The sequence below is a fragment of the Littorina saxatilis genome, linkage group LG9, assembly GCF_037325665.1.
Source record: "Littorina saxatilis isolate snail1 linkage group LG9, US_GU_Lsax_2.0, whole genome shotgun sequence".
In the NCBI taxonomy this organism is placed as follows: Eukaryota; Metazoa; Mollusca; class Gastropoda; order Littorinimorpha; family Littorinidae; genus Littorina; species Littorina saxatilis.
In genome coordinates this window covers 49,169,122-49,190,497 of record NC_090253.1, presented here as the reverse complement: position 1 = coordinate 49,190,497, position 21,376 = coordinate 49,169,122, and the positions used below count along the sequence as shown (strand labels likewise).

The window sequence follows — 21,376 nt, the reverse complement described above, 5'->3', positions numbered from 1 at the left end:
ACACACACACACACACACACACACACACATATATACACACACACGCACATACATATGAAGTCCACAGAATCATGTCAACAGGAGGAGAACAACCTGAACGACGCAACATTTAGCCTGCCGGAGGGAACACGTGTGGGAGTGATAGTGACGACCAAGGCAGAGCTCCACCTGTGGGTCAACGGCAGTGATCGGGGAGTCATCGCCACCACTGTTCCCACGCCCTGCTTTGCTTTCTTTGACCTGTATCGCCGGTATAAACAGGTGAGTCTCTGTCCACAATTCTTCTGCCTGACTGACTGTCTCATTTGCTGCTTTTGTTCCTCTCTGTATATGTGTGTGAGTGAATAATAATATGTGTGTGTGTGTGTGTGTGTGTTATTGAGTGCGCGTGTGCGTGCGTGAGTGTGTGTGTGTGTGTGTGTGTGTGTGTGTGTGTGTGTGTGTGTGTGAGTTCGTGTGTGTGTGGTGTGTGTGCGTGTGCGTGTGTGTGTTCGCACGTGCGTACATACGTGTGTTTGTGTATGGTGGGGGTATCGTCCTGTCTGCTTAAAAGCGAGTTGCTAAAGTTTACTTTTGCATATTTACAAATCAAGGCATACTCATTGTAGTCCCGTAATTTATATTCAGGTATCAATTCTTCCCCCGACACGCCTTGGCTGAGAGCGGAACACAGAGACCAACAGCCCAGTGTCTGACGTAAGAGACATATGACGTCACACCTATAACTGTCGACCACGTGTCAGTCATGTGGATCTACCCCGTGAGTTGAAGAGTGGACTCCTCCCTTGAGAGACCTACCTACAAGATATATATATATATATATTTCTTTAACAGAGACACTGACACTGTACGTTATCCCATGACCAACATTGAGAAACTCCACTGGTGGTTACCGTATTTTTTTCGGAAATGTATCGTCTCCGAGAAGTCGAAGCTTTGCTAAGCACACCTGGGGATGATATTGTGTTAAGAGATATACCAACGGTTTGCTTTCACATCAATGATGATATTCTGTTGACCAGAATGTATTGTCAGAATTAACCATTGCAAAATATTTTCAATCGATTTTTGTCGAATTTGCATTGCTTTTTTTTCTTGGTTAGATGTTGCTTTAATTTGTCTTTTGATTTGCTTTATTTTGATCTGTCTATAGTGTCTGTTTGTTAGGTTTTCATCTCCAACAAAACCAAATTCCTAGTTTTGTGTTCTGAGAAATAAAGCCTTCGTCAAACACTCTTCGTCTCTGGTTTTGTTGCTGTACGGGAAATAACCAGCGAGACGGTCGGTCACTGCGATGCCTTCCACGAACTCGACAGCAGAGACATAAGTGAAGGAGATATGCCATAGATAAGTAGAACTGCTGGCGCGAAAAAAACGTCATGAAGTTTTTGACTCATATCAAGGAAGGCAATATGGTGTTCGACCTTCTCGAATATTTGACCACCTCTCGTCTGCACGCTCTGACGCAGCATTTAACTTTAAACTACTCCTTCTTCGCAATGGTATGACTCCCTGGACCCTCAGACTCCCGTACAGAAGCTGGTTACGAGCTGTTTTGGCGACAATTAGAAGCAGGTTCGCCTTCAAAACGCCGCATCGAGCAGCCATTTTCGGCGTTCGATCACCACAATGTCCAGCTATGATGGGACATTACGCGGAAAGTATACCAACTATACTTCCACCCTCAATGCAGATCGAAGCAAATGTGACCACCAGTGAAGCTGTAGCATATACATTTGATCCAGACAAGGAACACAAACTCCGGAGTAAAACAACGAAGTCTGCCGTGAATCGTGTCATGCACATTGTTCAGTGTCAAGCCGGTTATCCCCCGTGTTGCTGACAAGCGTGAAAATGACATCGTGAGCAAACATATGTCGCTATTAATGGCACAGCAAGTTTGAATGAATGAACACTGAAATATATTGTTTAGTTAGGGTACGACAATGGATGGAATATTTTCTTTCCTTTGTTCGGTTTGAGTAGTGTCAACGAAATTCTTGACACACAATGCAGTGTAGGTACTGTGAAAGCTTTAATCCGGGGCCTACATCCACACAACAACCCCCGCCACCCCTCCACCCTACCCCTTCCTTCACCAACAAGTTGTTTAAATAAACAAAATCAGCAAGATTTGATAAAAAAAAACGTGTGGAAATATATTAACTTTGTACAACCTTCTTCAATTGACTGAACGAAATGAATGTAGATAGAGAGACCACCATGTAAATAAACAAAGCACACAGTGTTTAATAGCCAAATAGGCTGAAGAAACACACAAACAACTACATACATAACCAACCAATTGCAGTATAACTTCTACCGCTGCAATTTTGTAAAACAATGTCCCAGGGCTATGACCTTCACAACTGAATTGTTCTGTCATGATTTCAATACACTTGAATTTAAAATCTGTGTGTGTGTGTGTGTATGTGTGTGTGTGTGTGTGTGGTTGAATCTCTTGAACCATCTATATATCTATCTATCTATCTATCTATCTATCTATCTATCTATCTATCTATCTATCTATCTATCAGATTAACAATTTGTAGATACAAACAAAACCCATTGTCATCATTTTCACGAGTTTTCATTCACAAACACCTGGGAAATAAATCGCATGTTCCCCATGCAATAAATCCCCGTTTACCATAGTTGCAGGAAGCAGTTTATACATGGATAATCAAAAGCAAACCCAATAGAAACGCTCGGGGATTCTTCGGCGCTTTTCATTGGCGTTTCCCCAGACCTAAACAGACGACACGACACTGCTTTGCAAAGTTCCAAAAACGAACAGGCAAACTGGCAAAAGTAAACAAAAAACAAAACTACTTCATGAAAGGTCATCAATTCACCACAAACAATTGAAACCTATGTTTTGTCTTCTTACAAAGTCATGGAGTGCGTGTATCTGTGTTTCGATACAAAGACGTTCGGAGAAACACGAACGTCAAGTTCAAGTCAAACCAATTGACCACTGACACACAAATATTGACCCGTGCACAAGACGCTGTATCGATAAACGAAGCGCAAATAAGAAATAATAATAAAAGCAAAGAACATAGCATGCAACAAGATATTCAAACATCTAACAAAGCCGAGCAAGCAGACTGACAGGTCTAATGAAAAACAAAGAGGCAATGAGTCGGAAACAAGAAACAGGATCGCGATTCTTTCCTTCGCTGCACGACGCAAATCTTCTGTGACCTTTGACCCAACGTAGCTTCCACATTCGATCACTGAGCTTAATATTTACAACTGAAAACCGAGGGGCTGGAATACTGAGAGGAACATACATAACTGTGCATCCTCAAACCTGACATATTTATCTCAACATTTTATGAACTCAAAACACAGAAAGTTGATTTCACACGCCAGCTTTGATTACAACAACGTGCTGGGGCCCCAAACCATGAGTTACCAAAACGGAACTCGTGTTTCAAAGCATGGCTCCCTGTGTTGATTTGGCACTTGTTTTCTCACTGCCAAAATGATGACAACAATGAAGTTTGGTGGTTTGTTGTCAGACCAGCTTTTTTGTCGGTCCTCGGGGGCATATATGCTCCTCCTCGGATCGACAAAAAAGCTGCATGATCTGTCAACAACCCATCAAACATCTTATAATGTCAACAACAAATAAGCTTACGTAACAGATTAACAAAACATTGGCAGAGCTGCTCGGTCACAATTATGAGTCCAGTGACCCAGAGTCACCATGCACCACACACTTTGTTTTGTTGCAGAAACAATAGACAGCTCATTACTGACTGACAGGTGATACTCGGTGTTCGTTTTCATCCGTGTCACAACGCCTCTGACTTCTAAAGCTTATTGAAGGTAATCATGCTAGGCAAACCGCTGCAGCGCATGGAACAGTCAATCATAACAGCTGCACACCCAGCACTGGGTTTTACCGGAATGAACATGTTTAGGACGGAGAGTGCAGTGTTTGGCAGCACGTGAGTGCAGTAGATTAAGTTGTCTCTGTTACCGCGGTCAGTGATGATGAAAGCAAGTCCATACTTGAACACACCAGTGATGACTGAAGAAACTCATGTGATCCACTTAACATGCTGCAAAGTCAACTTTCTAAATATACCATAACAACGTGCTATCCAGGCTTGGCTTTGACTGTGAATTTAAAAAACAAAAACAAATATTAACCCTTGGGTGATTTGTCACATCAGGTAATGTAGTGCTCTTTTGCAAACCTTCGTTATTGCAAGTTCAAAAGCAAGCGCCTGTTTGGTGACAGTTAGTCACGTGACATGTTTGATACACCCGCACTCGGCTGTGTTTTCCCCATAGCATAACCAGGTCACACTGCGACCCAGTCTTGTCACTGTGTGTGTGTATTCAAGTTTTTACAGACATATCAAACCGTGGAGGCTGTGTACTGTTCATCACAGCAGGTAAGTGTGTCCTCTGCTAATCTCCGCTTCTTAGACAGGCCCTCCTTGTTGCTGGGACGTGTGAATGAAGCAAGAAGCAGAATAACAACTGAGCAAGTTCCTACTTTCTGTTTCCTGGAAATGTGTTTTTGGTTTGCTTGAATCGATCATAGCTGTGACATACCTTGAACAGTGTCGTTTGATTAGATATGCGGTGTCTTTAGACATACAAAAAACACTGTAACAAAGTAGCCTACGTACTTTATTACGAAATGTTACGAACCTGCTTGTGCAGAAGTGTTCATCCTCAGAGAATAAGTAAGGGTGAACATGATATGTTTAAGTATGTCTTTAAATGTGTGTGTCTGCCGTTCTGTATCGCAGTGTGTGTCTGTGTGTCAGTCCCATGTTGTGTTCAGTGCTGTCTTGCTGTCTGTGTTTGATGTTTTATCGCAGTGTGTGTCTGTGTGTCAGTCCCATGTTGTGTACAGCGCTGTCTTGCTGTCTGTGCTAGATGTTTTATCGCAGTGTGTGTCAATGTGTCAGTCCCATGTTGTGTACAGCGCTGTCTTGCTGTCTGTGCTAGATGTTTTATCGCAGTGTGTGTCTGTGTGTCAGTCCCATGTTGTGTTCAGCACTGTCTTGCTGTCTGTGTTGGATGTTTTATCGCAGTGTGTGTCTGTGTGTCAGTCCCATGCTGTGTACAGCGCTGTCTCACTGTCTGTGCTAGATGTTTTATCGCAGTGTGTGTGTCTGTGTTTCAGTCCCATGTTGTGTACAGCGCTGTCTCGCTGTCTGTGTTAGATGTTTTATTGAGCGTTTATATGTAGCAAGTCGCACAGAATATGATATCGTGCAGTGCATTTAGAATGCACTTCCCTGTTGAACAATGCGGCTTTAGGTATGTGTGCGTCAAGTTCCACCATTCACCTCGTCTTTTTACATTTAGTCAAGTTTTGACTAAATGTTTTAACGTAGAGGGGGGAATCGAGACGAGGGTCGTGGTGTATGTGCGTGCGTGTGTGTGTGTGTGTGTGTGTGTGTGTGTGTGTGTCTGTCTGTGTGTGTGTGTAGAGCGATTCAGACTAAACTACTGGACCGATCTTTATGAAATTTGACATGAGAGTTCCTGGGTATGAAATCCCCGAACGTGTTTTTCATTTTTTTGATAAATGTCTTTGATGACGTCATATCCGGCTTTTCGTGAAAGTTGAGGCGGCACTGTCACGCCCTCATTTTTCAAACAAATTGGTTGAAATTTTGGTCAAGTAATCTTCGACGAAGCCCGGACTTCGGTATTGCATTTCAGCTTGGTGGCTTAAAATATAATTAATGACTTTGGTCATTAAAAATCTGAAAATTGTAAAAAAAAATAAAAATTTATAACACGATCCAAATTTACGTTCATCTTATTCTCCATCATTTTCTGATTCCAAAAACATATAAATATGTTATATTTGGATTAAAAACAAGCTCTGAAAATTAAATATATAAAAATTATTATCAAAATTAAATTGTCCAAATCAATTTAAAAACACTTTCATCTTATTCCTTGTCGGTTCCTGATTCCAAAAACATATAGATATGATATGCTTGGATTAAAAACACGCTCAGAAAGTTAAAACAAAGAGAGGTACAGAAAAGCGTGCTATCCTTCTTAGCGCAACTACTACCCCGCTCTTCTTGTCAATTTCACTGCCTTTGCCATGAGCGGTCGACTGACGATGCTACGAGTATACGGTCTTGCTGAAAAATGGCATTGCGTTCAGTTTCATTCTGTGAGTTCGACAGCTACTTGACTAAATGTTGTATTTTCGCCTTACGCGACTTGTTAAACATTTCTTTTCATGTTGTCGTATTCATATATAACATAATCATGTTAACAAATTAAGTAATATCACGCACGCACGTATGCACGTACACACACGCGCACACACACGCACACACACACACACACACACACACACACACACTCACACACACTGACACACACACACACACACACACACACATACACACACACACACACACACACACACACACTCACACACACACACACACACACACACATAAACCACAAGTTATGTTTACGTTGTGTCCTGGTTTATATTGAGTGACTGTATTTTTGAAGTGCGTTTACAATGTTTACAATGTTTCTGTTATCTCCATTCGTTTGGTATTTGGAAGGGTTATCTGTGTCTGTCCTTGTTATTCACCCGTAGGTTGCATTCTCCTGCGGTATTTTGTGCACTGATAGTTTTACCTGCTGTCCATGAGTATCTCTAGTGTGAACCATAAAGCATTAACAGGGTTCGACACTAGCGGGGGCGGGGGGCGGAACGCCCCAGAGTTTTGTGTTCCGCCCCAGACATTGCCGAAGCTTGGGGCCCACTCCGCCCCAGGATAAATTCCAACAATGACAAACCGAAAATTCTAATGCCAGAGACAATCACTAAAAATCGCCAGTCAAAGTCGTCACTGAAATTTGCGTTACGATCAATGCCGCAGTCAAGAAAAAAAACCCATTGAAATCGTCGAAGGACAATGCCGCAAGGGAAATAACTCCCAGATTGCGCTCTTTAGCGTGAGAGATAAGTATCGCCTTCAAATGCCAAACGCAAAATGTGGCGACACATCCCTGGTGTAAAAAGACATGGAAATGAAGATGAAGAACAGGGTGGTGAAAAACGAAACAAGTCGCGTAAGGCGAAAATACAATATTTAGTCAAGTAGCTGTCGAACTCACAGAATGAAACTGAACGCAATGCCATTTTTCAGCAAGACCGTATACTCGTAGCATCGTCAGTCCACCGCTCATGGCAAAGGCAGTGAAATTGACAAGAAGAGCGGGGTAGTAGTTGCGCTAAGAAGGATAGCACGCTTTTCTGTACCTCTCTTTGTTTTAACTTTCTGAGCGTGTTTTGAATCCAAACATATCATATCTATATGTTTTTGGAATCAGGAACCGACAAGGAATAAGATGAAAGTGTTTTTAAATTGATTTGGACAATTTAATTTTGATATAATTTTTATATATTTAATTTTCAGAGCTTGTTTTTAATCCGAATATAACATATTTATATGTTTTTGGAATCAGCAAATGATGGAGAATAAGATAAACGTAAATTTGGATCGTTTTATAAATTTTTATTTTTTTTTACAATTTTCAGATTTTTAATGACCAAAGTCATTAATTAATTTTTAAGCCACCAAGCTGAAATGCAATACCGAAGTCCGGGCTTCGTCGAAGATTACTTGACCAAAATTTCAACCAATTTGGTTGAAAAATGAGGGCGTGACAGTGCCGCCTCAACTTTCACGAAAAGCCGGATATGACGTCATCAAAGACATTTATCAAAAAAATGAAAAACACGTTCGGGGATTTCATACCCAGGAACTCTCATGTCAAATTTCATAAAGATCGGTCCAGTAGTTTAGTCTGAATCGCTCTACACACACACACACACACACACACACACACACACAGACACACACACACACACACACACACGCACATACACCACGACCCTCGTTTCGATTCCCCCTCGATGTTAAAATATTTAGTCAAAACTTGACTAAATATAAAAAGGAGACCAATGCAGCCAAAAGCGCGAAGTGCTGTCGTAATTTCAATGTCAAGTGGTTGAAAGATTTTCCCTGGCTTCAGTACGATGAAGAAAAACAGACAATGCATTGCCGCCCGTGCAGATCTTATGGCGGAGAACCACTTGGAAAAAGTGGGGATTCTGATATATATATATATATATACTTAGCATGAATAAGAGTGGGCCCCAGATTTTTGTTTTCCGCCCCAGCAATTTCCATCTCTGGGGCCAGTGTGGCCCCAGGCCAAATAAGTTAGTGTCGACCCCTGATTAACACACACAATGCATAATTGTATTTCTTGACATATGTGTAGCAGAATTTTCTAAAATTACGTTAGCCTCCGCTGAATACCATTGAACAGAGCTTTGACAAATGGAGCCACGAAAACATGTGTACCAGCTTATAGATATAGGTGGGAACGTTGCGATAAACCGCATTTTATGTCAAGAGCAGAGTATGATTGTGTTTCTTGCATTTAAGCATAATATGTATCAATACTTTGTACAATCGAAGTTGCAATCTGAGGATCCACAGATGTGTACATATAAAACATCCTGCAGTGTTCGCGTTTTTGTCAGTTGTACATCGGTGATCACTGGGCGAAAAGTCACGTTTTGGCACTATAACGTGGCATATAACATGAAACATGAAGTTAATCAACTGAATTTTGTGGCATTATACCTGTGCGATTCACATCAAGTTAGAAAAACTGCCGTAACGCAATAAAATCCCTGAGATTTTAGCGGGCTGCAAAACACAGTAAAACATCGAGTTTGGGTGTCTGCGTTTTGGACGTTTTCGCTACATTAACGCACGGCGATTCACGTCGTGTTAAACGCGTTTCAGCAGTGCGCAAAACACCACGAAACCTATGGAGTTTCGATAAGTTTTTCTGGTTTCTAAAACTTGATGTTAGAGTGTTGTTTTGATGGATTATTCTGCGTTTTCATCAGCCTGGTGCCGAACCTGCAGAATCAGACGATTATCGGCTCCCTCTCTCTCTCTCTAGTTTCTCTCTCAGCACGGTCACACACACACACACACACACACACATACACACACTGCACATACATCATACACACACACACACCGTCACACACATTCACACTGTCACTGCACACGGCACACACACATGCACACACATGCACACACACACACACACACACACACACACTGTGACTGACACTGACTGACCGTCACACACACACACACACACGGGCACACACTGACTGACCGTCACACACACACACACGGGCACACAGTGACACACACACACACCCCTTGAACTGACACACACACACGCACACACAACTGAACACACACATACACACACTGATCATCAGTTTATAAATGTGAAAAAAAGTGCAGTGCACAAACATTTTTGGGGGTATCTCTTATTTTCTCTATAATTATGAGCCTTGTCACAGTACAGTGTACACGAGAGACTGCATTGCCCGTGCGTTGAGCAGAGAAAGTAGGTCATTCTAACCTGACTATTTAGCGCGGTCAGATTTTAGTTTTCTTCTATATTCCTTTGCACTTTTGCTGGGGTAGGCTACTGGCCGAGTTAATCGTTTTCCCATGTGTGTGGGACCTGTAAGGAATTCGAAGCGGCGAAGGACCACAGATAGGCATTTGTTCTACTCCCCCCCCCCCCCCTCCCCGAAACATCCGTCCGAGATGGTGGCTACTGACTGGACTTGCAACTTTCTCAACTTGTACAGTACGAACTGCAGTGACTCGAATTTGAGTTTTGGGATTTCTCTTGCTCTACCTTTTCTGATAATGTTTTACTTAGCTCGTGTTTAGATGCAATACATACTGTCTCTTTACATTTAGTCAAGTTTGTGTGTGTGTGTGTGTGTGCGTGTGCATGTGTGTGTGTAGAGCGATTCAGACCAAACTACTGAACCGATCTTTATGAAATTTTACATGAGAGTTCCTGGGTATGATATCCCCGGACATTTTTTTATTTTTTTCGATAAATACCTTTGATGACGTCATATCCGGCTTTTTGTAAAAGTTGAGGCGGCACTGTCACACCCTCATTTTTCAATCAAATTAATTGAAATTCTAGTCAAGCAATCTTCGACAAAGGCCGGACCTCGGTATTGCATTTCAGTTTGGTGGCTTAAAAATTAATTAATGACTTTGGTCATTAAAAATCTAAAAATTGTAGAAAAAAAATGTATAAAACGATCCAAATGTACGTTCATCTTATTCTTCATCTGACATCATTTTCTGATTCCAAAAACATATAAATAAAAAATATAAAATATAAAAATAAAAACACTTTCATCTTATTCCTTGTCGGTTCCTGATTCCAAAAAAATATAGAGATGATATGTTTGGATTAAAAACACGCTCAGAAAGTTAAAACGAAGAGAGGTACAGAAAAGCGTGCCGTCCTTCTCAGAGCAACTACTACCCCGCTCTTCTTGTCAATTCCACTGCATTTGCCACGAGCGGTGGACTGACGATGCTACGAGTATACGGTCTTGCTGAAAAATTGCATTGCGTTCAGTTTCATTCTGTGAGTTCGACAGCTTGACTAAATGTTGTATTTTCGCCTTACGCGACTTGTTTTGTTTTAGGATCGATTTTGATAATGATTGAGAAAGGAGAATAGCCGGTGTTAGTTTTACAGTCGGTTTTATGAAGTTTGAGTAAAGAAGTGCGTGGTTTTTACCCTCCCTTTCGTTTCCCTTCCCCTTCTTTAGTTTGCTATTATTGTGCCTAAGAGCCGAAATGGCTGCACTCTAACTCATCTTTGATCTCCCAAAAGACTCCATAAACAAACTAGTGTATCAAGAGGCTGGCTGGCTGCCCCTCGATGAAGAAAGAAGACTAAAGTCGGCCCAGTACGTATCAAGAGCAAGTACTTTTGACAATGCTGTGAACGAAGAGCTCACTGCTGAGTTCGACACAATAACCTCGGCCTCTTACCAAAACCTAAAAAGAAAAACACCCAAAATACACGAAGCAACGATCCCACTAGCAGACTATATGTTCAACCGATATTTCAAGAAAGTGGGGGTAAACCCAGGTAGGATGGCCCACATTCCCATTCACCCCTTCCCATTTTGGTTCATGGAATCCCCCATTATCATCCCTGATCATGATCTGGGTGTAACAAAAAAAGATAACCCTGTACTTGTCTCATCAATAGTAAAAGAAATAATCTCAAACAATAACAAAGATCACCTACAAATATTTACTGACGGCTCCAAAAAAAATGATGACCAAGCTGACTGTGCTTTTGTCATTCCTGACCTCAAAATAAGTTTAAAAAAAAATTAAACTCAACAAGGATGTGTCCATTTTCACTGCAGAAATGCTGGCTACGTTAGCATGCCACTATATCAATGACCCCCCCTCGACCTTCAACAAGAGTCGTGATTCTCTCCGACTCAAAACCAGCATAACTGCTCTTCAAAATGGTTCCAGAAACCGGGAAGAGCTTCAGACGGAAATATTGTTCCTCTGTCACCAGATCATTGCCTCTTGAACAGAACTGACCCTTAGGCTACGTACTTCCCCTCACACACATGGATCAGAGGCAAGGATATGGCTGACAGAGAAGCAAAAGAGGCTGTTACAGATCAAGCAGCATTTCATGACATAAAATTAACAAAGACGGGAGCAAAACACAAAATGGCCAAAGTTGCCTGGCGTCACTGGGAAACAGAATTGAAAATAGAAGGCAATGCCCATGGTTGGCTTATTCTGCCCCGACAAACAAAACAAAACAGGCCTACACTCCCCACCTCCCTCCTTAAAATACTTCTCAGAATTCGCACGGATGGCCATGGATGCGCTCACAAGTGCTTTCCCCGTCTCTGTGAATGTGGACAGTTTATATCTTTGTTACACCTCTTTGACCGCTGCCAATCACTCCAGCAAGATTTCTGCAACCTACACACCCTTGTCAACGAACATAACCTGAAACCCCATGAGTTTTTTTTTAGATAAACATTGCACGCTTCAATGGAAGCTAGCATACACCCTGTGTCTCTCAATAGTAGAAGGCTGAAATAGGATATCTGTTTTAAAAAAAAACCTGATCTCCGTTCCTCACACCGAGCTTTTTCTTCTTCATTGTATTATTTTTCCAGTTATCTATTTACTTACCTATTCAGCCAAAAATATAACAATATCCCACATAACAAAAATTAAAAAAATAAGCCTACAAAACCGCTCCAGTCCAACCATATTCCGCGTACACAATCTTTACTTCCATCCCCATTTTGAAATATCGCAAAAGACTTCCAGATATAATTATAACACGATCATATATGTGTTCTCTGGTTGCATGTTTGTTCAGTGTCTTGTCCCCACATAAAGCATATTAACTCTACCTGTCCTAAAGCAAGTTGCGGTTCTAAGAGGACGTTAAAACTAGTTATCATCATCAACACACACACACACACACATATGAAAGAACCCATGTATATTTTTATGATTGTTGTTTTGGTCTGAATACAATTTGGAATCTTACTACACTCTTGTTAATTGATTTTACATTTTGTTGTCAGAAGTATTTTGTTCGTCGGTTCGTGTCTGGTGCGTGTGGTTTGAATGCCGTCCTGTCAAATGTCTTTTAAAAACACATTCACGGTAACATCTTCGACGCAGACACAGACAGTTAGGAAGGGCTCCTAATATGGACCACTTTTTGTTTCATGCTGATAACTAGCTTGTTTTCTTGCGAAGAAGTTTTATTTTGTGTTTGGTAGTCCTTTTCTCTTAGGTTAACCGTTAGGCCTTATTAGAGTGAAATAGCTTTGATAAACATTCAACAAAAATTAAATACAGACAAAATCACAAATGGTCCATAATAGGAGCCTGGGCGCCTAATATGGATCAGTGAAGCGGCCTTCACAAATCACTGTAAAAAGCCCCCTATACTTCAAAATAACATGATACAACTTAGTGTACAAGTCAGTCTAATTCAAATATGCTTTAGATTGATCTGTTTCGGGTTGATGAGAGCATTATTTGAAGCACACCAGGAAACTAAAGAAGCTTATCAAAAACAGAGTGAAAATAAGTGAAATTATCAACTTCCACGAAAAGAAGACTTTTTTTTTTAAATCTCGAGGACTAGTTATAGGTTATTTCCAGCAAGCTTCTTAATGAATTATTGAAAATAGCTTTTAGCTTTTTTTTCTCGATTTGTTGAAGGCGGTCCATATTAGGGGACTCGCACATACTTTGAGATCTTGCTAATATTTTTTGTTTGCACGGTAAAAACTCGGGGTCAACCCTGCTAAAATGTAACAAATGCGGTCTTAGCTGTCATATATAGCAATTTTTGTGTGATAAAAGCTTTGGCTGTGGACAGAAACGAGTCCGTTTTTGGCGGCAAAGCCGTTTAGAGTGAACGCTGCCAAACTGAGTGAAAAAAAGAGAAAAAGCCTAACGGTTTTGAGATTTGTGTTTCTGCAATACAGCGAACAAAACTTTTTTGAGCGCTCAAGCGCCGTTAGTTTTTCAGAACAGGAGGTGGTCCATATTAGGAGCCGGTCCATATTAGGAGCTACGTGAAGCTACCACCGCTCGGCTTTACACACACACACACACTTTTAATTAGTTGCTTTTGGCAGCGCACACGGCCTCATCATCTGAACTTGAAACAAGATCGCGTAAGGCGAAAATACAATATTTAGTCAAGTAGCTGTCGAACTCACAGAATGAAACTGAACGCAATGCCATTTTTCAGCAAGACCGTATACTCGTAGCATCGTCAGTCCACCGCTCATGGCAAAGGCAGTGAAATTGACAAGAAGAGCGGGGTAGCAGTTGCGCTAAGAAAGATAGCACGCTTTTCAGTCTGTACCTCTCTTTGTTTTAACTTTCTGAGCGTGTTTTTAATCCAAACATATGTTTTTGGAATCAGGAACCGACAAGGAATAAGATGAAAGTGTTTTTAAATTGATTTGGACCGAATTTAATTTTGATAATAATTTTTATATATTTAATTTTCAGAGCTTGTTTTTAATCCGAATATAACATATTTATATGTTTTTGGAATCAGCAAATGATGGAGAATAAGATAAACGTAAATTTGGATCGTTTTATCAAATTTTTTTTTTTTTTACAATTTTCAGATTTTTAATGACCAAAGTCATTAATTAATTTTTAAGCCACCACGCTGAAATGCAATACCGAAGTCCGGGCTTCGTCGAAGATTACTTGACCAAAATTTCAACCAATTTGGTTGAAAAATGAGGGCGTGACAGTGCCGCCTCAACTTTCACGAAAAGCCGGATATGACGTCATCAAAGACATTTATCCAAAAAATGAAAAAAACCGTTCGGGGATTTCATACCCAGGAACTCTCATGTCAAATTTCATAAAGATCGGTACAGTAGTTTAGTCTGAATCGCTCTACACACACACACAGACACACACACGCGCACACGCACATACACCACGACCCTCGTTTCGATTCCCCCTCGATGTTAAAATATTTAGTCAAAACTTGACTAAATATAACAACTACAAAACACAACAACGTACAACAACAGCATGGTTGTGCCTGTCGGGTTATCAGTCACCATAAGGTGCCTGTACTTGTCAGTCTCTCTTTTTAGATCAGTGCCAGTGGCCTGTGCCGGCGATAGTTTGGTAACGTCGCGCAGACCGCGCATGCGCCATGTACAGTAAACTGTTATCACAAATGGCGGATAAATCTAACTCGTGCAAAGAAACGTTTCAAAACCAAGCTTTATGGACGTTTTTATGACTACGTACTCCAGCAGACATCAACTTGAGGTCGACGTGTGTGGGGTTTGCTCAAAATACGTAAGTATTCGTCAGCCGTTTGGCTTCTCGAATTAAGTTTCAACTTTGTCTCTGTCTCGAACCACAGGCGGAAGGTATTCACTCAATCACTGGACCACAACTTCCTTATTATGTACAGTGTTTGGTATTGAGTATGAAAGTAGTCTGGTGGTCCAGTGGACGATACCTTTCGCCTGTGCTCGAACCAAATACTAAGCTTACCAGTTACCACACTGTCATACTTATAGTCATAGTGATAGCACTGATACATTTGTACAGGTAAACATGGCTGTTTGCTGAAAATCAGTCTTTGTGAAAAATTGCAATGATGTCTCTGAAGTTTGATTCAGTCCCTAATTCATTCAGTGATTCATTTTGATGGGACGTCAACCCATGGTGAGACTAATAATGATATTTGATCGTATTCTGCCAGTGCCATTGCCAACTGCCATTGTTGTTCTTGTGTGCACTAATTAGTAATTTACTAGCAATAGGAGTTCGAGTTCTACTATAGTAGTATTTTACTAAATCATTACTACTAGTACTAAATACTACTGCTACTACTAGCTTTAAACAAGCTATGGTTTGAATGACCAGCTAAATGCTAATAGTTAATAAGTACATTATTTTTGCATCAGCGAGGTATACATAAATTTAACGAAGTGGATTCACAGCGCGCGTCGCGTTGTGCAGCGTTGCGATTTACAACGCGCTGCACTACGAGGAACGCTGCGATTCACGACGCGCGATGTATTCTGCCGATACATTTCCTTCACAATCGCAAAGTTTACAACAGCTACATCTATCTGATCTATTTGAGAAATAAAACTGTCAATAAAACGAAAAACAGAGCTGAGCCATTCTCTCTCTCTCACTCTTTCAACTGAATTCACCAGTATATCGCCGCGTCGATGTAAAAACGTGCCTACCTCTGCTGAACAATCCTTCTCATTGCGGTCAATGCGCATGCGCCAATCTTGGACTTACAAAAATGCGACCCTTTGACCGATCGAACCATGGGTTAGGGTAAGGCTAAGGGTTAGGTTGTTCACGACCTGATTAATCTCCCCATGTTAGCGCATGCGCATTGACCGCAATGAGAAGGATTGTTCAGGCAGAGTTTTCAGTTTGTGACACCGACCTTGAATACTTGGCAGTCATACTCATACTCATATCACTACATGTCATTGCAATGGCTTCTACTATATATATGGAAAGGAGCTGAGTTTTTAAACTGGGATGACGTTTTTAAACAATTATCCGAGTACAGTGCCGCGGAACTGTTAATCGGTGTCACACCAGTTTAACACTTCAGCAGCCATTTTGGAATTCGCGCATGCGCAGATCATTTTTTCAGCGTGGGTTTTTTTCCAGTTGATTTGAACGCGTATATATATATATATATATTCAGTCTGCATAAAGTGCAATTTTGTAGTCTTGCAGCCCTGAAGTTGCTTTCAAAGAAAGACTGTAAAATGTTGCTGATAATCATGCATACATGTACAAAAATAAAGCGCATCAACAATCTGCGCTGGTGAGAGCAATAGCCGCGCTCTGGGAATCGCTGCGCTGCACAACGTGCCGCGCTCTGTGAATTGCTGCGCTGCGCTCTGTGAATCGCTTGCCTAAATTTAAATATTTTATTAAAAAAATACCGCATGGTTTTGCTTGACCAAATCATTTATCAGCTAACAATATGCTTTTATTTCAGTTGGACCTGACTTGAGCATGGTTCCGTTGTCTCCGCAACAACAGATTGGTTACTCAAGAATTGCAGGCATGTCCAGTTTGCAGCATGTGCAGGCTGACCCCGCTGAGTGTGAAGATCTGATGGCTGATCTAGACACAACATAAGCTGCTTGACACTATTCCAAGGTAAGCAAGAAGCTTTGAAAATAGTTACTTAAGTGTTACTTAGTAAGTGTACATTTTTGTGGGTGAACCATCGGTAACCGTCCCCGTCCCCCCCCCCCCCACCCCTCGACACCCACACATACAAACACGCACACAAACTTGGGTTTGTACTACAACTATTAGTATTAACTACTCTTCATAAATGAGTTATGTAATTCATCAGAGGTTTGAAGTCATTATGGTTTTGCAAATTAGTAAGAGACTATGTGGGTGCATGGATTCAGTAATGCGCAATTAATACATGCAATACTCCTGCTGGTGAGTTCACTACAAACAGGTACTACATTAGAACTGATCTATGTTATTTGTTAATGAGGATGATTAATCGTAATCTCACTGTCAAACTGTCATGATACTATTGCCATTGACAGTGCTAGATCACTTCATAAAGTTATTTTAGTAAGTAATCATATGATATTGATAATTTTGATAAAGTGATTTACTGACGGTGACAATGACATGTTATCTTCATACTATTCCAGGTACAAGATGCTAAACGTGCAGATATCAAGGGCTTGGGATTTCGGCTCCTGGAGATGCTACTTGTAACTCTTTTGTGAGTACCGATGTATACTGGGTGTTTTCTCGGTTTTGTCCGCTGTCAGTGTGAGATTTATATTGTGGTACAGTGGAACCCCCCAATTTAAGACTCCCTCCTTTTAAAGACCATGTTTTCTCAGACTTTCTGTTCACAACCTCTGTAAAATTACCCCCCTTTTAAAACTCCCTCCTTTTTAAGACTGAATTTTCTCAGATTATTGTAGGTCAAGGGGTGTTCCACTGTATAACCTGTTTTTCTAGTTTCATGGTTTAGCCACGACTCACTTTGAATGAGGGTCATCTGCCAGGCATTTAGCTGATTATCTGATAGTGATAAGTGATATTTATTAATTTGCTATTTATAAATTACAGTTGCAGTAAACTAACACTGTCGCACAAAGTATGTGACTTTAAAAAAAGATTTGTTTGTAATCATGTGAGCTCTGTCCACTAGATGATGGAGAAGGGAATTTTTCCAGTTGAGTCTGCAACATGGATTTTTCTCTCTCAGGATAACAAATACAGCAGGGTTCGTACAGGTCATGGAAAACCTGGAAAGTCATGGAATTTGATTTTTAATTTTCCAGGCCTGGAAAGTCATGGAATTTCAATTCAAGTCATGGAAAGTCATGGAATTTAAAAAAAAAAGAAAGAAAGAAAAATTAACCTTTAGCACGCCAGCGGCGATTTTCGTTGCCCAGCCATTCCACCACCCCCCCCCCCCCCCCCCCCCCGCGATTTGCGTCTCCAGCACAAGGCTTGTTCGTATGACCAACTTCTCGTTCATATTTGCATACGAGAATAACGGTATTTTTAACGGCACTTGAGCCAAAGCGAGGCTCACTTCCTTCCGTTATCTCGTCGTGTCGTCTGCGCTGCATTTGAGTCGGTTTCGTCGAAGTTTTTGAGTCACTTGAGAAAATGTGACTCTATGTAATCGGTCAGTGTTAGTCTGTCCGGCCGGCCGGCCGTAGACACCACCTTAACGTTGGACTTTTTTCGGAAACTATCAAAGCGATCGGGCTCATATTTTGTTTAGTCGTGACCTCCAATGACCTCTACACTTTAACGATGGTTTCGTTGACCTTTGACCTTTTTCAAGGTCACAGGTCAGCGTCAAAGGAAAAATTAGACATTTTATATCTTTAACAAAGTTCATCGGATGTGATTGAAACTTTGTAGGATTATTCTTTACATCAAAGTATTTACATCTGTAGCCTTTTACGAACGTTATCAGAAAAACAAGGGAGATAGCTAGCCTTTTCTGTTCGGCAACACACAACTTAACGTTGGGCTTTTCTCGGAAACTATAAAAGTGACCGGGCTCAAATTTTATGTGAACGTGACTCATTGTGTTGTGAATAGCAATTTCTTCCTGTCCATCTGATGCCTCATATAATATTCAGAACTGCGAAAGTGACTCGATCGAGCGTTTGCTCTTCTTGTTTGGTTTTGCATCGATAAAGTACTTTAGCGCTTCGACAAGCAAGATGGAGGATGATGAGTTTGAAACTTTCTTTCATTTGTTTCTTGACAACAAAAAGTATGCGGAATTGGAACGAATTACCGAGGAAGATCTTCGCAATGAACTGTGTATCGCGGTGAAAAAAATGACAGTTCGTCAAGTCACAGTGACGGTTACGAAACAGAATTTACGAAAGTGCAGATGGATACAAACAGTGGCTGGTCCAGTTTAGTGAAATGACAGGACCAGCAAACATTACCGATAATCTGACTGCCTAGCAAATGCTTGACTTGCTTGTCGAAGAGACGCTGCGTAGAAACTGACTCAAATTCAGTGCAAAGCAAGCCAGTGTCAAAACTGGCAGTGACAAGACGTAAAAAGTTTGCGTGTTCGGAAATGGCGACCTGTGGATCTAGTCATGGAAAATGTTATTGAGGCTCATGAAAAAGTCATGGAATTTTGTTTCTAAAAAGCAGTGGGGACCCTGTACAGTATGGAAGGAAAAATTTAGGGTTGGTGTGGCGATAACAATAAAGATATGTCATAGTGACTTGACTAATTGATTTGAATTCTGCTGCAGGTCAGTCGCCCCCCACCTCCTGCTTGCCTACTACAACTTCGAGGAAATACGACAGGACACCCTTCAGCTTGCTGCACCATGGTGTCCCTTGGAGAACAGCAAGGAACAGATACAGGTGGGGTCGGTTGGGATACCGTAAACAGACTATTTTGTTTTGTTGGCCTTAGCATAGAGTCTGGGGATGTGAGATGTGCATGATGTGTTGTTTGAATCTGACAGTGATTGTATGAATTTTTTATACATGTATTGTTGTCACGCGCTTTGAACTTCTGATAAGGCGCTTTATAAATGCCCGTTATTATTATTATTATTATTATAAATAGATACACACTTGTAAACTTATGTTAGTTTTCACACGTGAGCATGAAGGAATGTGCCTTTATGAGGAATGTATAGTGGCTTGCAATATTGAATTTGAGGGATCAGTTATATAATATATTAGCACAGCTCAGTTTTCTTGAGGGTTCCATGAGAACAGTGAAATTCTCCTTTGAGGACTGAAAAATATCTTGGATAATTGGTCTTAATTGGAGGGGGGGGGGGGGGGGGTGTTAAAAAATAAGTACATTCACATGTGTTTTTCATTTTCACTGTGTTAAGGTGGGGAGGTCCTTCTCTACTTCTTTCTTTGTTTTCCCATTGACATATTTTTGTTCTTGTCTATATTTTTTACATAGGTTCACCATTAGTCCTCATCCCCAGCCGACTGTTTCCGCTGAAGCCGTGAAGGATACTTCTTCATGTAGGCGTGGACATCTTTTTCGTCGCCATGCAAGGCTTCCAGTACCATATAATTTTGTGAATACTCTGGGGACCTGTCATCGACTTTGGAAGGACGCTTTATTTTATAACACTTTGTACCCCATCTTTGTTGACCAAGATTTTTTAAGCCGAGACCAGCTGTGCTGCAGCAGGTCACTCAGAATTCTAGAAACTGTGTATCAACAGGCTAGAATGCTGGCGTTAGATCAACGTTACAGGAAGCGACTGAAGCTAACCGTCTAGGCAGGATGCGGATATGTGCCGAATGAGAACAGATGCAATGTACATAGTGACTGTGTGTACAGATATATATATATATCCATACCTGAACTTTGTTAGATAAATTATCAATCAATCAATCAATATGAGGCTTATAGTTATATCACGCGTATTCCGTGGGTACAGTTCTAAGCGCAGGGATTTTGTTTTGATTTTTTTTTTATGCAATTTATATCGCGCACATATTCAAGGCGCAGGGATTTATTTATGTCGTGTGAGATGGAATTTTTTTACACAATACATCACGCATTCACATCGGCCAGCAGATCGCAGCTATTTCGGCGCATATCCTACTTTTCACGGCCTATTATTCCAAGTCACACGGGTATTTGGTGGACATTTTTAGCTATGCCTATACAATTTTGCCCGTCGCGATATAACCTTCGTGGTTGAAAACGACGTTAAACACCAAATAAAGAAAGAATACAATTTTGCCAGGAAAGACCGTTTTGTCAATCGTGGGATCTTTAACGTGCACCCCCAATGTAGTGTACACGAAGGGACCTCGGTTTTTCGTCTCATCCGAAAGACTAGCACTTGAACCCACCACCTAGGTTAGGAAAGGGGGGAGAAATAAATAGCGGCCTGACCCAGGGTCGAACACGCAACCTCTCGATTCCGAGCGCAAGTGCGTTACCACTCGGCCACCCATGCCGGTTGTTATGATCGCCACATTTTAGGTTCCCCCTCCTTTTCAGACTTCCCCGCTTTTAAGACCTTACGTTTTGGGATTTTCTGTTCACAACCTGTTGTGCATTTACCTACATATTAAGCAGTGTTTCTTGTATAGAATATAGTCAATGTTTGTAAAGATTTTAGTCAAGCAGTATGTAAGAAATGTTAAGTCCTTTGTACTGGAAACTTGCATTCTCCCAGTAAGGTCATATATTGTACTACGTTGCAAGCCCCTGGAGCAGTTTTTTGAGTCACTTGAGAAAATGTGACTCTATGTAATCGGTCAGTGTTAGTCTGTCCGGCCGGCCGGCCGTCCGACCGGCCGTCCGTAGACACCACCTTAACGTTGGACTTTTCTCGAAAACTATCAAAGCGATC

The 21,376-nt window shown here is 41.1% G+C and overlaps 2 long non-coding RNA genes across 2 annotated transcripts in view; both read left to right on the top strand.

The window, feature by feature from the left end:
• Positions 1–1,238, top strand: part of LOC138976342 (uncharacterized) — a 12,919-nt gene extending 11,681 nt beyond the window's left edge. The window contains exons 2-3 of the long non-coding RNA XR_011458948.1: positions 82–261; positions 628–1,238. This is a non-coding gene — a long non-coding RNA (uncharacterized lncRNA). The remainder of the gene's footprint in view (positions 1–81; positions 262–627) is intronic.
• A 13,400-nt stretch (positions 1,239–14,638) lies between these two features.
• LOC138976303 (uncharacterized) lies at positions 14,639–21,004 on the top strand. The gene is made up of 5 exons (XR_011458941.1): positions 14,639–14,804; positions 16,495–16,658; positions 17,180–17,253; positions 19,283–19,397; positions 19,960–21,004. It is a non-coding gene; the product is annotated as an uncharacterized lncRNA (long non-coding RNA).
• The last annotated feature ends 372 nt before the right edge of the window (positions 21,005–21,376 follow it).